The sequence below is a fragment of the Dioscorea cayenensis genome, chromosome 4 (genome assembly GCF_009730915.1).
Source record: "Dioscorea cayenensis subsp. rotundata cultivar TDr96_F1 chromosome 4, TDr96_F1_v2_PseudoChromosome.rev07_lg8_w22 25.fasta, whole genome shotgun sequence".
NCBI lineage: Eukaryota > Viridiplantae > Streptophyta > Magnoliopsida > Dioscoreales > Dioscoreaceae > Dioscorea > Dioscorea cayenensis.
The window spans coordinates 7302059-7315819 of NC_052474.1; the positions used below are offsets into that span (position 1 = coordinate 7302059).

The 13761-nt window shown below is 39.2% G+C and overlaps 1 pseudogene; it reads left to right on the forward strand.

The window, feature by feature from the left end:
- The first annotated feature begins 2556 nt into the window (after window positions 1-2556).
- Window positions 2557-12885, forward strand: LOC120258635 (annotated as a pseudogene).
- The last annotated feature ends 876 nt before the right edge of the window (window positions 12886-13761 follow it).

Consider the following 13761-nt stretch of genomic DNA (forward strand, 5'->3'; position numbering starts at 1 on the left):
CACATTTATGGGAGTGTGAGTAGTATTTGTGTGTGGGTGGGGGCCCCGCCCTCACTTGCTCCACTGAAACTTGTGCACGCCCCTGTTTTTTTTAGTAGCCTAGCCTCTCATTTTAGAAAAAAAAAAAACAAGATCCACTCACCATATGATTGCAAGCTCGGTTGATATGCAAGGATTCTCCTCACTGTTGGAAAATGTACACAAAAAGTCAATGATGCATTTAATAGTAGATAGCGCGTCTCCTAACTTGGTCTTCTTTAATTCTTGGGCATTAGATAACTGAGAAATAAACATGTGATCAATTTTAATAATAATCGACATTGGTTGAAGGGAACGTTGATTGAAAACACAATTATAGCTTTCCAACCAAATATTTGAGGTAATGGTTAAGGAGCTTCAATGTCTTATGTTGTTGAGGCTCTAGTTTAGTGATCTAGGAAGTCTAGATCTTAAATATGGAAATTTGAAATGTTCAATCCTGAAAATATAGTCAAAATAGGTCTAGATGGGTGATCAGTGGTTTCTATCGGCCACTGGCAAAACAAACATGTGGTCGTTAGTAAACTGTTATACAACCCCTCATTGCCAAATTGTCTAGGATGAGAATTTTGTTATCCTAAAGCTAGCTATTTGAAGATGTTGATTTTCCTATAACAGATATCTTTCTGGAAATGATTATCCCGAGAGTGTTGAATTAAGGCCCCATTTTTGAAAAACCTATAGAAGGATCTAACAAATAATTTTTGGTTACTCTCTAAGTACCGTTCTCTCAGATCCCTTATTTTGCTTGAGATGGGCTAGATAGATGCTCTCAGATTATGTGTCTATAAATAAAGGTCATAACAAAATAGAGGAGTTGAAGGATCCTATATGGAAATCCTGGACATAGATCCATGGGTTCAAAGTGGCTTGGGATAAGGTAGGCCATACATTTTTAGGGGCATTGCCTTCGAGCCATCTATCAAACAAGAGGGATGTGGAGGCTCCAAATGACAGGCACAAGGCTCATATTGAAGAGGTAGAACATGGATGATGCTAGCTCAAAAGAAGGATTTCTTTCATGACTGGTCATGGTGCAGGTGCCAATGGTTAAGGTAGTTGAATCGGATAACCTTAGATCAACATCCATTTGACTAAAGCAAATCTTCCACCACTATTTGTCCAACAAAATGAGCTAAAGTTTTGTAGATTGAAGATACTTCAACCCTTTGCTCTCGTGTCTTATAGATGCGATTCCATGAGACAAGTTGAAATCCTTTTGGACCAAGTTCATGTCTTCTCCACAAGAAGTCACAATGAACTTTGTCAATCTCCCTTACAATCTAATTGGGCAGTTTGCAAACAGACATCTAGTAAATTGAAATTGAAGAAAGCACCTAGTTTAGAAAAGTGAGTTGAACACCAAAAGACAAATAACTAATTTTCCAAGACAAGAGCTTAGTTTGAGCAATAAGATTGGCTCCATCCAATCTTATCTACAGGTCGTAATCCAAAGATTAGGACACCAAGTGATAAGAAGCTAATCTCTAGAACAGTTGAGATTAGACACAGAACCAATCTTTGGGAGATGCACAAAATTTGAGAGTTTTTTTGTCTTAAAATAATTGTTAGGTTATTTAATAACTTGGAAATACATTCAACCTTGTATTACCGATATATTGATTCGTATCTATAAAGTTATGTATCTAAATATATAAGGTAATTTTTCATTAAACATTTTTAATCTTTTTTAGTAATAATGAATCTTGATTTTAGTGTTGCTCAAGACTGTCTAGAACAGGTAAACAATGAACCAAGTGGGATTTGAACTTGGGTGGATCAAAAGATCACAAACCTTATGGATAAACCCACTATCCACTCAAGCACACCCACACTCCACACTTTTATGTGTCCAAATATTGTATTTTATATGAAATTAAGTATAGAAAAATCGAAAACCACCAAATCTTATATTATTTTAAAAATATTTTCTCCGGTGCCGAGGGGGCTTCAGCCCCTGCTAGCCTCCCTTGGTTCCGCCCTGGTTTAAGTTTATATTTATTTTAAATCTTTCATGTTGTTTGTATCTACCACTTTGTTTTTAGATAAATTATTTTAATAAATAAATTCATAACATATTGTTTTGAAGTCAAAATGAACAACAACTCATTAACAATGATAACGGAATATTCAATGTTGGAAAGAATTAAAATTAATTTTTTAAAATATTTATTTAGTTAATGAATACCATACTATCAATGGTCAACAAATTGTTAATTGATTGATGAAATATTATTAATATATTTTAAAAATTGCTCAAAGTTTCTCATCTAGTTGTGTCACAGTACATGAAAAAATAGTTCCAAAACTTTTATTTAATTAATGTTTACTTAGCCTCTTTTTAAATTCCTGGACTGATGCTCAAATTCTTAATTATAGCAAAGCATGTGGTATTGACTTCTTAGGTTCACCTACTCATAAATTGAAATGCTTAGCTACTATTTGTGGCCTGGAATCATCCAGGGCAAAGGCGGAGACCTCTATGAGGTTCGCAACCACGACCCCCCATGATAATCTATGATTATTTTAACATGGAATGTTAGGGGACTGGGTCACCCAGCCAAACGTCATTTAGTTAAATATTTCATTTCTTCTTGCAAAGTAGATTTAGTTTGCCTTCAAGAATCGAAACTGCAAGAAATTCATTCTTCAGTTTGGCGATCAATTGGTGGAAGGCGTTTTGATTCTTTCAACTTTCTACCAACAATCGGTACAGCTGGAGGTATCATAATTGCTTGGGATAGTACTCTTCTCACTGGCACCTTAGTTCATAAAGGCACCTTTTCTCTCTCGATTTCTTTTCTTAACAAAATTGATCATTCAAGTTTTCTTTGTACTTCTGTTTACGGACCTAATGCTCGTTCTCAGAAAGCTGAGTTCTGGAGCGAGCTTTGTAACATTCGCCTTCTTAGCACACTTCCCTGGGTATTAGGTGGTGATTTTAATGCTACTTTTTCTATCCAAGATAAAAATAAAGGTTTGCCTAATCTTGATGATATAGCTTGCTCCACAAATTTTATTCAGAATTTGGATCTTTTTGAACCCCCCCTTAGTGGTCGAGGTTACACTTGGACTAATGGTCAGACTGATCCACTTTGGGTACGTCTAGATCGTTTCCTTCTCTCACATGATTGGCTTACAATTTTTCCTAAGGTTTCTCAATTTACAAAGCCTCGCTTTGGCTCAGATCATACACCTATACTTCTAGAGCTAGGAGATTATATTCCACGACCACGCATCTTCCGTTTTGAACATGCTTGTTATCTACATGATGATCTTTCTCAAAATATTCATAATTGGTGGACAGATTATTCGCCTAGAGGATGTGGGGCTTTTGTGCTTGCTAAGAAATTAAAATCTTTCTCAAACTTAGGGAATGGGCTCCCAGGCCTATACCTAGCAATTCCATTAAAAAACAAGCCATTCTATCATAACTGGATTCCCTGGATCATATTTCTGATCAACGACCTTTCACTACTGTTGAGTCTCTACGGGAATCATCACTTCAGATGGAGCTTACTACTATTCTTCACGAGGAGGAACTTTATTGGCGACAACGTTCCCGTTTTAATTGGTTAAAATCTGGTGATTCAAATACCAGATTTTTTCATATGATAGCCAATAGTCGTCGTAATCGCAATTTCATCCCCCGTATTCTTTCTAACGGGGTATGGCATGATGGCGATTTTAACATTCATCGTTTATTTGAAGGTCACTTCCATTCTATAATTGGTAATCAGAGACCAAATAGATTTCTGATAGATTGGAATGCTCTCTTGGACATAAGGCCTCTATCGATTTTTTTCTTCTTTAGAACTACCTTTTTCTTTAGATGAAGTCAAATTAGCTACTTTCGCCTTGGGAGCTGACAAAGCGCCAGGTCCTGATGGTTTTCCCATTTCTTTCTTTCAAAGATATTGGCACATTATTCATCCTGATCTCTTTAAGCTATGTACCGGTTTTTTTGAGGGGAATGCCAATTTGGAATGCATCAATTGGGCTTCTATTGCTCTAATTCCTAAAACCCAAACTCCTCATTGTGTTTCTGATTTTAGACCTATTAATCTTCTTAACTCCACTGTCAAGATACTTTCCAAAATCTTAGCTAATAGGTTAAGTCAGGTTTTAGATGAGCTGGTTGATGATTCGCAATCGGGTTTTATCAAAGGACGTTGTATTGTAGACAACATTGTCGCTGCCGAGGAACTCATTTTCAGTTTACAGAAACGGAAACTTTCAGGTTTTGCTTTTAAGGTTGATTTTGCAAAAGCTTTTGACTCTATTGACTGGGATTTTCTTTTCGATGTACTCAAGTCAAGGGGTTTTGGACAACGTTGGATCTTCTGGATTCAGCAACTCCTTTTTTCTTCTAAAGGTCGTTTCATCATTAATGGCTCTCAACAAGGTTATATCCGGTGGAAAAGGGGTCTCCGATAAGGACATCCCTTATCTCCCATGTTATTTGTTTTAGCGGCTGATACGCTTAGTGCGATGTTTTCCCATGCTTTTGCATCTGGTGCACTCTATGGGGTACCCTTGGGGTCTTATGGTAGAATTTGTCATCTTCAATATGCTGACGACTTAATTATTTTTTCCGCTGGGGGGGTTGAAGACCTTGCTGTGATAAAATTAATTCTTTATCTTTATGAGGGTATCTCTAGCTTATCTGTTAACTTTAGGAAGAGTTGTCTATATTGTACGCGCTATGGATTATTGCCTAATCCCATTTTTTCTACTATTTTAAATTGCAAAAGTGATTCTCTCCCAATAACTTATTTGGGTGTTCCTCTTTCCGGCCGTAGACCCCGTAAACAAGATTGGGATAAGTTGATACTTTCAGTCAAATTGAAACTTTCTTCTTGGAAAGCTACCTACCTGTCTCTAGGTGGTAGGCTTACTTTGCTCAATTCTGTCTTATCTTCAATTCTATCATATTGGATGTCCGTCTTTCGACTTCCAGCTTGGGTTCTTCAGGCTATTGATTGAATTCGTATAGACTTTCTTTGGAAAGGGCCAGATTTAGGACCCAAAGGTTCTCGATTGGTTGCCTGGAAACGTATATGTAAACCTAAGAATATGGGTGGATGGGGAATTCTTGACCTTGCCACTTTCAACACTGCACTTCTTGCCAAATGGTGGTGGAAATTAACTACTGCATTTAAAGGGTGTTGGTTATATATTATTAAGTTCAATTATCATATATTGGATACTTCCCTAGTTACGTATCACCAACCTCCAAAAAAAGTTTCTTTTTTCTGGGTTGGTTTACTTCCAATATTACCGGCATTTTGAATTCCTCTAAAACCCATAATTCTAAACGGTGAGCAGACCATGTTTTGGCATGATAATTGGCTTCATGGACAGACTCCATAGTCTTTATTGCCTGATTTGTTTTCTGATTGTAATTTCCCGGATATTTCAGTTCAACAATTTTCTTGTGGACTGCCTTACTTGAGAACTTTATTTAGAGAAGCCAATGTAGAGGATTTTCTTTTCTTAAAATCTTTCATTCCCTGTCTTCTTAATGATTTAGATCGTAGAGAATGGAGCTTGGATCCTAGCAAGCTCTTCTCTGTCCGCTCAGTCTATTATTTCCTTATTGATGGTGGCCTTCGTTGTCCCTTAGGATTACAATTTTGGAAAATTGGGTGTCCCACAAAAATTTCATTATTTTTGTTGGTTGGCTTTGGGATAACAAAAATTTTAACCCCGATGAATCTTTTTTCCCGTGGTTGTAATTTTTGTTTCTACTCCCTAATTGTGTTCTTTGCCATGGTGATGTGGAAACTATCGATCACTTATTTATTCATTGTGCTTATGTTCAACGACTTTGGATCTTCTTTAATAGTACTCTTCATAATGATTCAATCCCTGTTTCTGTTCATAGTGTTTGGACTAACTGGTTAGCATCTTTTGCCAAGGCTCAACGAAGCGTTTGGAGCTTTCTCATCTGTGCTTTGTTTTGGAATATTTGGCTAGAGCGAAATAGGCGAATTTTCAAATAACAAATGTTACATCCTCTAGTACTTGCGACGTAAAAATCATTCATATTTTTTTCTCTTTTTGGATTTCGCAGCTAAGGATCCTCAACAATTTTCAGGCGAACTCACTACCAGCATTAAGCGCTCCCTACACTTTCTGAATTCCACTTCCGCGTCTGAAAGTGGAGCAGACGTCTGTAGCACCCACACCATGTGAGACCTGACACCTTTTGCTGAAGTAATGGAAGCGGATTGTTGATACTTTTCGTATATCATCTCCTTGTCGCTCCATTTTTGCTTTTCTCTTTTTCTATTGGGAGTTCCTTGCTCCTGATTTTAGTTTTTACTTGTTTGTCTTTTTTCCTTTGCGTTGTTGTTCTCTCTTTATTTTTTCCTTTTTTAATAAAATTTTGTGGTTTATCCACTTTTATCAAAAAAAAAAAATAATAATGTTTACTTAGCAAAAAGATCTTACATTCAAATTACCATCCAAATTTGAAAGAAATATGTTTTCTCTTTAAAATAAAGAGTGAGCTCATTAATATTCCATGCCTTGCTTGATATAGAAACAAAATATTCCATCACCCTTCAAATAAAAACAGCAAAAATCTTAAAATAAACAGAAGAAAATTTTCAAATAAAGATTCTAATCTTTCGATAAGAAAGTTTTTCATGTTTTTTTAAAAAGTTAAGTATTAAAAATATCCATTTCACTATTGTTAAAAAGTTATTATTGGAGGATACACACACCATTCTAACTCCTATTATAGATATTTATTTATAGGGTTGATTTTCTTGTCCTCTTATACTTAAATTAAATGTTTTTATATATAATTAATTATAACTTATTTTTTAAATCGGTCAATTATATGATTTTGGTAGTTGACAATTCCATTTTCTAGATTTTGATTTTGATTGAATCTCTTTACAATCCGTGGAATGGATATCCGATGGGCTTCTTCTATTCATAAAATAAAATAAAAAAATCACAAAACTATACATATACTACCTTATTCTAATCATACTGAAGAAATTTGATATTTAAAAATTTGCCTCTTCTCCCCTTATTCAATATTTTACTTTAATTGCTGGAAAAGTAACTTAAAAAACAATTATTTAAAATTAATTTTTAAAAATAGATGAATCCTCAATTTTTCACCTCATCTCTCTATATTTTGATAGTTTGGATAAATCAAATAAAAAATATACACAAACGTGTAACTAATACTTCAACCTACATATACAGATTCTTTTGCTTTTCCTATCTTATCACTCTCCTCCATTTTTTGTGGAATGTAGTTATTTTTTTATTAGAGTTATTGTAGTTCTTCTATTAATCCATTATTGTTATGTCAATTATTTTTATTTATATTTATTTTTATTTTTTTAATAAAAACATGATTTATTCACTTTCATGCCATATATATATATATAAATTCATCTAAAAATATATAATAATAATAAGTGGAAATTGCCAAAAACACCTCTAAGTCAGTAATATCGCTAAAAACACCCTGCTAGTTTTGCAGACCTCAAAACCCCTTCCTCAATACAATGATTTTTTTAAACCCCCAAACATCTAATAGTGATTGATAGAGTTAATTTGGAATTTTTGACTGAAATTGTCTCATGCGTAAGTTAGCAGGTGCATGTGTTTGACTATAATGCCCCTTGGGTACAATGAGTTTCATTTGAAAAACGAAGCTTTCTACTTAAAATACGAGGTATGAGGCTCTGCTTTAAAAACGAGTTTCCCTGCTTTAAAAAAATGAGTTTTCATTTAAAAATGAGTTTTTTGTTTAAAAATTGAGTTTTCTCGCTTAAGAAAACGAGTTTTCCGCTTAAGAGAGGTTTCGCTTAAAAAATGAGGTCTCGCTTAAGAAATGAGTTTTCGCTTTAAGAAACGAGGGTTTTGTTTAAAATGAGGTCTCGCTTTAAGAAATGAGTTTTTGTGTGTATTTATCACCCCCAAAATCTCTTTATCAGCTGGATCGGGCCAAATGAGACAAAGCATGCGGCTCACAATCACGCTCACGCTGCATGAAAAATGGGATTTCATGTTCGTAGAAAAAGGTGCAACCTTTCGATGCCTTCGCTCGACGACGAGGAGCATGCGGTCTTCCCCGAGGTCAACGATCGAAGAAGATGAAAAGAGATGAGGCTCGACGATGTGGAAAGCACGATGAAGACGAAGACTTTAAGACGGCGTAGATCGAACCCTCATCTGCCAGCCGCTTCCTCCCTCCGCTCTCGCCACCGACTTAGGCACCATGGATCCAAAACCCCTGAATGATCCCTAACCCTAACCCTATTGCATATCCATGTTGCGGTCTCCGCAATGAGAATGGTTCCGTCTCAGTTCACTTTCGCCTTTATCCGACGCCGCCATCGAAGACCTCACCACTCCCGACCGCCAGGAACGTCGCCAACCTGATCGCCAACGCCGATAAAGATTTTCTCCTTTAAGACCCCATACGAGCAGTTACACCTCGAGATCGCCGCTGCATCTCGAGCTCAAGACTCGCTGCTCAGCTACGAGATCGCCGACTTTATGAGATACTCAATGTCCCCTACCAACGGCGTCTCGCTTAAAAATAAGTCTCCGCTTTAAGAAACGAGTTCTCTGCTTAAGAAATGAGTTCTCCGCTTATACGCTTGTTTGTCTTTCGCTTTAACCATCGATGTTTCGCTTAATATATCGCGCTTACGCTTAAAAAGTGCTTAAATATCGCTGTTTCTATTTAAATACGCACTGAGTGCAACCTTCGACGCCTCGGCCGACGCATCGAGAAGCATGCGGTCTTCCCCGAGGTCGCATTTACCTGAAGAAGATGAAAGAGATGAGGTCGACTGACTGTGGAAGACGTATGAAGATGAAGACGAAGACGGCGAGATCGAACCCCTCACTCCAGCACCGCTTCCTCCCTCCGCTCCTCGCCACCGACTTAGGCACCATGGATCCAAACCCCTGAACGATCCCTAACCCTAACCCTATCATGCTATCCATGTCAGCGGCTCCGCAATGAGAATGGTTCCGCTCAGTTCACTCTGCCTTATCCGACGCCGCCACCGAAGACCCTCACCACTCCCGACCGCCGAGGAACGTCGCCAACCGGACAGCCAACGCCAATAAAGATTTCTCCTTTAAGACCCCTACACGAGCACGCCACCTTCGAGATCGCCGCCGATCCCGGAGCTCAAAGACCCAAGCCGCTCACGCCGAGATCACCGACGACGAGATACTCAACGTCCCCTACCAACGAGCGTTTCGCTTTAAAAACGAGGTCTTTGTTTAAAAATAAGTCTCCCTGCTTAAGAAATGAGTTCTCTCGCTTATACGCTTGTTTCGTCTGCTAACTATCGATGTTTCGCTTAATATATCAGCGCTTACGCTTAAAAAGTGCTTAAATATCGTTGTTTCTATTTAAATACGTATGAGTGCCAAGATTAATCGCTTTTATATCCAGATTAATTTATCACGAAATATTTGTTTTTCCTGCTTAAATATAATGCTTTTTGTTTAAAAACGAGCTTTTACGCTTTAAAAACGAGGTTTCGCTTAAGAAATGAGCTTTTTGTTTAAGAAACGAGCGTTTCGCTAAGAAACGAACTCTCGCTTAAGAACGAAGTTCTACGCTTTAAAACGATATTTCTCCGCTTTGAAGAACGAAGACTACGCATAAAGAAACTGAAAAAGAACGAAAAACGATGTAAAAAGTGGCTAAGGCAATGATGTAATTTCATAACGCAGGGTAGAAGCGATAAAACAACAGCGAAAGGGCTGTTTGGCGATGACGAAAACTCACAGTGTCGTTTTAAGCTTTTGAAATTATCGAGGGGTAAACAGTAATTTTCCCTAATAATAATAATAGTTTAGTTTTCACATTAAGAAGCACAGTAATAGTAACAACACTAGTATACCCTACCTATCTGAGCTCATTTTTACCCTCCAAATTTCAAGTATTCCTCCTGCCCTTCCTCTTGTCAGTGTCATGCTCTCCCAAGTCCCAAGTTCCAAGTTCCAACCCTCACATGCCCTTCTTGTCAATTAAATTACCTCCAAATTTAGCTCAAATTAATTAATTAATTATCTATTTAACTAATTATATTTTATATATATTATATATACCCCTTTATTTCCCTACTCACTCCGGTGGTGAACTCTGTAGTAGTAGTAGCAGTAGTAGTAGTTGTTCTCTGCTACTAACTCTTACTCAACACCATGATCACCCTGGGCAGATCTCTACACAGTCCTCACCGCCGTCGTTCCACTCTCACGTCGCCATGATCTTGGCTTACGGCTCCGTCCGCTGGTGGCGCATCTTCTCACCGGACCAGTGTTCCGGTATCAACCGCTTCGTCGCCATCTTCGCCGTTCCTCTCCTTTCCTTCCACTTCATCTCCACCAACAATCCTTACACCATGAATCTTCGCTTTGTTGCCGCCGATACCCTTCAGAAGCTCATCGTCCTCGTCGCTCTCGCTGTCTGGGCTCGCCTTGCCCCTTCGGGCAACCTCGACTGGGCCATCACCATCTTCTCTCTTTCCACTCTTCCCAACACCCTCGTCATGGGGATTCCTCTCCTCATCGCCATGTACGGTGGCTTCTCCGGCTCTCTCATGGTCCAGGTCGTCGTCCTTCAGTGCATCATCTGGTACACTCTGCTCTTGTTCCTCTTCGAGTACCGTGCTGCTCGGCTTCTCATCGCCGACCAGTTCCCCGGTGACGCTGCTGCTTCCATTGTCTCCTTTCACGTGATCCTGACGTCGCCTCGACGGTGGTCGTGATCTCATCCAGGCCGACGCTGAGGTCGGCGGCGATGGCAAGATCCACGTCACCGTTCGCAAGTCCACATCCTCGAGACGATCCTCTCCATGATGACCCCTCGTCCATCGAACCTCACCGGCGCTGAGATCTATAGCTTGAGCTCTTTGCGCAACCCCACTCCCCCGTGGCTCCAACTTCAATCACCTGATTTCTACGCCATGGTCGGCGGTGCTCCCCCGCTCCGGCTCTTCCACCCCTCGGCCCCGCCGATCTCTACTCTCTCCAATCTTCCTGCGGCCCGACTCCCCTCGCCCGTCCAACTTCGAGGACCCTGCTCCACGGCTGCGGGTCACCGAGGTTTGGCCACTACCCGGCTCCCAACCCGGAGATCTCATCAGTAACAAAGAAACCACCAGCACCGCCACCAGCTCCGGCGCCACACAGGGCAGCGCACCACGATGCCAAGGAGCTCCACATGTTTGTCTGGAGCTCGAGTGCTTCGCCGGTGTCGGAGGTCGGTGGACTCCACGTCTTCGGTTCCACTCCAGACCCTGCCGGCTCGGCCGGACCTTGGCGGAGCCAAGGAGATCCGCATGATCGTCCCCTGCCGATCACCCTCCCAACGGCCCATCCAAAGGTACCTAAATTTCCCATCTTATTTTTTTCTTTTTCCTGTTTGATAAATTTTCATCTTTCTTTAATTAAAAAAGAAAAGAAAATAATAATTATTAATAATAAAAAGGAGCCATACCCTGAAGTGCGAGGATTACGGAGGTGGTGATGACATCAGCTTTGGAGGAGGAAGAGGTCTCGAAGACGAAGACGAAGAGAAGGAGAGAGAACAAGGTGGTGGGCCCGAGGGGTCTTCTGCTTGGCTCGAGCTCCACAGCTGAACTCGATCCCAAGGGTGGCGGCGCCGGATCAGGACCGTCCGATGCGAAGCAACACCTCATCATCACCACCCCAACCATCACGAACATCATCATCAACAGATGCCACCCGCGAGCGTTAAGTGACCCTGTTTGATCTTGATCATGGTCTGGCGCAAACTCATCCGCAACCCCAACACTTACTTCTAGCCTCATCGGCCCTCATTTGGTCCCTCGTCTCATACTGGTTCCACTTTGTCTCTTTGTTCCTATATATAATGAAAATTTATTTATTTATTTAAATTTCTTTAGATGGAATATTGCGATGCCGAAGATCATCGAGAAGTCGATCTCGGATCCTCTCCTGACGCCGGGCTCGGTACGGCCATGTTTAGCCTGGGTCAGTCTTTGCAATTATATATATATATATATATATATATATATATATATATATATCTGTATTATTAGTAATTATAGTAGAGTAGTGACTGATGGGTGGTTGTGTTTGGGTAAATGTGGAGCAGGGTTGTTCATGGCGTTGCAGCCGAAGATAATCGCGTGTGTGCAACTCAGTGGCGACATCTCGCAATGGCCATTAGATTTCTGACCGGGACTGGCGGTGATGGCCGCCGCCTCCATCGCCGTAGGCTTACGTGGCGTTCTGTTACACGTGGCGATTGTGCAGGTAAAAAATAAATCTATCATCATGCACGATTCTCAAAGTAATGAACAAGATAAATGAACGAATTGAGTTCTGACACGTAGTACAACAACTACGTGTCAGAGTGTTATTAGATAAAGGGTAGGGCCCAGTGAATGAAGTGACACGTGGCTTTTGTTGTTTCGGTGAAACAGGCGGCCCTCCCTCAAGGCATCGTCCCTTTCGTCTGCCAAAGAGTACAATGTCCACTCCTGCCATTCTTAGCGACCGCGTATGTGTTCTTGTCTCTTTTATTCCTCTTCTAATTAACCTTCTTTATTTCTCTTCAATAATTTATACATATTAATCATCTATTAATTAATTAATTATTTAACATTATTGATTTTTCTTTTTTTCTTTATTAATATATAAACATAATAGGTAGGACTATATTATTATTTTAATTTAATTTAATTTAATTTTTACTGATTAGTAGTTTGGGTGTGTAATGTAGTGTCATATTCGGGATGTTGATAGCACTGCCAATCACGCTGGTCTACTACATTATTCTAGGACTATGACTGGCTTTCAAAGCATGAAAAATGAGATATAAATTACTCTCTGAAATCACATGGAAAGAAAAAGAAGGCAGCCAACGTGTGACCACATTCATGGAAAAGTACATCATCTCACAACACAACTAAGACTTTTGGTTTGGCTAGTGAGTATTGTACTCTGGTTGGCTCTTTTGAATGACTTGTGGACAATGTTCAAACTCAAGCTTAAAAGAAAACCCCTCCAAACAAATTGATGAAAATTTTAACAAGTCTTTGATGGGAGAGATGGAGCAAAGATGACAAGATGGTTCCTAATTAGTATTATTATTATTATTATTATAGTCAGTTGTAGCTTGTCTTTTTGGGAGTCTATATTTATTTATAGACATACACACAGAATCGCCTTGGTAGGGATCTGAGAAATCTAATCCTTTTGTCTTCTCTCTCACTCATTTTCTTTTTCCAAAAAGAAAAGAGTGGCTATGTAGGTTCCCTATGCACAATATATTCTCACAATTTCATCAATTGACTTGGAACTTTGAACTATATATTATATACTTCAATGGCATTTTTATATATAATTTTCTATCTTTGGCATTGAAACCAATATATATATATATATATAACATTTGGTGTGATGGTTTTACTAGATCCGGGTTAATGGAGGAGTCCTTTTCCATGTCTGGGGATGAGGACATGGATACTGAGATACATGAGATTGAGTTGTTTGTTGTTTCTTGACAGCAGCTACGTGCCATTACATCTATTCATCAAATGACATTTCACTAACTTTATCTTCTTTGCTTTTTTATAACAATCTTTTTAAAAATATCTTTTCATAATAAAATGAATGAAAATACAAAATATATTATATAGAGGAAGGGGAGATGAATCTGAGAAAGAGGGA